Raw genomic sequence first — 3,773 nt, forward strand, 5'->3', positions numbered from 1 at the left:
TTCCTTCCCATAATGTGCTGACTGGGACCTCTAGCACATTATGAAGGAAAATAATGGTAATAATGCTCATCTTTGTATTATTTTTGATATTAATGGAGTTGTTTCCCCTTTTGCTGTTATGTATGATGTTTTCTGTGAGCTTTTTGTAGGTTCTTTTTTCAGAGTCAGAAGTTTCCCTCCATTTGCTTTGATTAAGTTTTCTTGATTTGGAGAGATGTTGAACTATATGGAAGGTTTTTTTTTTCAACTATGGAGCTGTGTGAAGAGGTGTTGCCAGAGCCACTTTCACAAAAGGATTCCGCTCTCCAGGTAAGGCCACCCAAGCAACAGAGGACCTCAGTCAGTGAGATTTTTGTACAACCTCCTTGCCCAGGCTCACCCCCTTTCCAAGGCAGCCTGTGTCTAGTGACTGAGCACGGTGAAGGATGATGATGGCCCAGTTCCCTCTGATGTGGGACAACTCTGCTGGTTGGCCATGGTTTTGTGGGGTCTGTACTGCTGTGTGAGTTGTGTCTGTGCCCAATACTGCTTTTCCTCCCCTTCTTTCACGGATGTGGATTTCTAATAAACATTCAACATCCCAAAATCAGCTATGATGTCTGCTTTGGGAATTTATCTTGTAACAACATGATTTTTCTTCCTTTTTACTTGCTCATATAATGAATTATATTAATTGGTTTTTCTTCTATTAAGCCAACCTTGCATTTCTGTGATAAACTCATATTTATTATTATCATATCATTATACATTGATGGATTATGTTAATGTTTGTGCTTATTTTAGATTTTTATCATCTACAATTATGAGTGAAATTGACATTCCTTTAGTGTACTGTCCTTTTCTGCTTTTTGTCATAGAGGTTTTCATTGGACTCATTAAACAAATTGGGAATTTTTTCTCTTTTTCTTTATTCTGGCAGAGTTTATGTCAGAATGTAATTTTTAAAATTGCTTAGCTTTAAATTTATCTATCTGGTATCTTCCTAGATTTTTTTTCATAGTCAGATAATTTAGTGTCCTTTATGAAACCTCTTTAAAAGTAATAGGTTCCTACAGAGAAGGAATTTCCCCAGTGAGTCTCCTTAAACTGACCACAAGTAGAAAAAAGATATATGATAAAAATTTCCCAAGTTAATCAACTGAGGCAAGGTTAATAGACAACTCTACTGTGTGGTCCACCATAGATAATTGTCTGGGGATTCCAGATGGGCATCCTTGTTCCTTTCCTATACCCTATAGGATAGGGACTTAGTGATGTTATGTTTCAGAAAATCTTCTCAGTGAGCATTGTGGAGGACAGAAATTTCTTCTAGCTTAAATTCATGAAATAAATGCAGTGCACTAACCTAATACTTCGTGTAGGCATCTGGATATCTGGGGTCTAGTCTTGGCACTGCTATAACTGCTGACCTCAGGCCACAGGTGAAACTCTTATATGAGCTTCTTTATTTGTGATTTGAGATGTTGTACTGAATGCTCTTGGGATATTTTAATCTAACTGATTTGACTTGTTTAATAGTTATGGGAAATCAGATTTTGTACATACTTTTGAATCAATTTGGTGTGTTACATGTTTTTCTAGGACATTAACAGTTTTATCTGTGTTTGCACATTTTTATAGTATTATAAAAAAGCTTCTTTTTGGTATTCTTTTATAATTTTCTGGGTGCAATATCTCCCTTTTCATTTAAGTTACTATTATTTCTACCTTCTTTCTCTTTTTTATGATGAATCACGTCAGACATTTATCTATTAGGTCTTTTCTAAGAACCAGTTTTGGCTATGTTGATTTTATGTTTTTTATTTTGTTAATTTATTTTTTCTTCTATCTATTTTTTGGAACATGGTTAGAATTCTTTTTACCAAATTCTGAAATTAGGTGCTTATGAATTCATTAATTTCAGATTTTTTTAGCCATTCTTCTTTTCTAATGTAAACTCTTGAAGCTATGCAATCCCTTTTAAGTACCATTTAGCTTCATCATACGTATTTTGATATGCAGTATTTTTATATAATCATTTAAACATTTTATGATTTATTTTTAACTTAGATGTTATTTAAAAGTATTTTTAAATTTTCACACCTGTGCAATTTTTCTGTTTATCACTCTATTGTTGATATTTAACACAATGATATCATGGTGAGAGAATGTGCTCCAAGTAAAGGCTTTGTGATAACAGATGCTCTGTTTTTATTTCTACCAACTTGTTTTATGCTTTCTGTTTGCCCTGAGTTTTGTTTTTCTTTCTTCTTCCTTTCTTCTTTTGTATTCACTTTCTTTCCTTCTTTCACTTTCCCACTTCATATTCTCATTTGATAATTATACAGTCTATTTGTTTAAGCATCCTGGAAGTAAACATTGATAAATATACGTGCTTAGTGTTGCCTAAAATGAGTATCTTTACTCTCCAGAATAATATACATGAACCTGAGAATACTTCAATTTTGGTTATTTTGGTCATCTGGCTTGTACTCCATTATTGGACTATATTTCAGTTTTTTAATTTTCAGTTTAGATACTATTGTTGTTTTATATAGTTGTTAAGATTTATCCACATATATATTCAGTTCTTTTTGTACTATTCCATTTTACATTTTTTACTTTCCTAACAGTTTTGTGTTTTCTTTCTGCCTGGAGTACATACTGTAGAATTTCCTTTTAGAGAGGGTCTATATTGTCAGACTCAGTTTCTGTTTGTCTGAAAATATCTGCATTTCACCCTCGATTTTATTTAAAGGGGATTCATTATCTAATCTTTGTTTGAAGTTCTGTTTTAGAATTTTAAAGATATTGTTCCACTGTCTTCTAGCTTCTATTGTTAGTATTGAGGGATATGCCATTAATTTGATGCTAAGTTCTCTGTAGGTAATTTGTATTTTCTCTTTGACTTATTTTAATATATTATTTCTCTTTAATATTTTCAAATTTCTCCATGATATATTCAAATGTGGATTTAAAAAAATGTATCCTGAGCATTCACTGCATTTCCTGAGCCTCATTGTTATCTTCATTTCTGGAGGAGTCTCAGTCATTCTCTCTTTTTATGTATTTTATCTCTCATTTTTTCTTTCTTTCCTGTTGGATATCTTATTAGTAGACTTTTTCATTCTATCTTCAGTGATTTTTAACCTCTGATACATTTTTTGGGTTTTTTTTGTCTCTTTGTGCTGCACTGTGAATATCTTCAAATCTGTCTTCTAGTTTGCAAATTCTCTCTTCAGCTGTGTCTAATTTGTCATTGATTTCATGTATGGATTTTAACATTTCATTAATTAGAATTTTCATTCTCAAAGTTTTATTTTTTCAAATTTGCTTCATTTATTTTATATTTACTTGCTTCTCATATATTTCATATATTAAGTATTCTCTTTTATGTCTTGATGATTATTAAATATCCTTATTTTATAATCCAAACTTGATAATTTTAGCATGTAAGATCTTTATAGGTTTGACTTCTGGTAGTTCTTGTTTGTTTGCATATTTTGTGATATTATTCTATGGATTATGAGCTTATATTCCTCAGAAAGTTATTTGATGGGATTTTTGTAATCTGAGAAAAATACACATCTCTCCAAATAGAATTGGTGTTTGTTTTTGATGGATGTTTCATGATACTACTTAGTTAAGAAATTAGGTAATTCAGGCTGATTTTTTTTTTTTGGATCACAAAGGTACTGTTAGAACTCAGGTGAGAAGCATGTGTAGTTGCTGGTGATAGTATGAAATAACAGAGGAGATCAATGTCCAGGTTGAGAATGTTAAGCTTCTGTTTT

The sequence above is a fragment of the Vulpes vulpes genome, chromosome 12, assembly GCF_048418805.1.
Source record: "Vulpes vulpes isolate BD-2025 chromosome 12, VulVul3, whole genome shotgun sequence".
NCBI classification, from domain to species: domain Eukaryota; kingdom Metazoa; phylum Chordata; class Mammalia; order Carnivora; family Canidae; genus Vulpes; species Vulpes vulpes.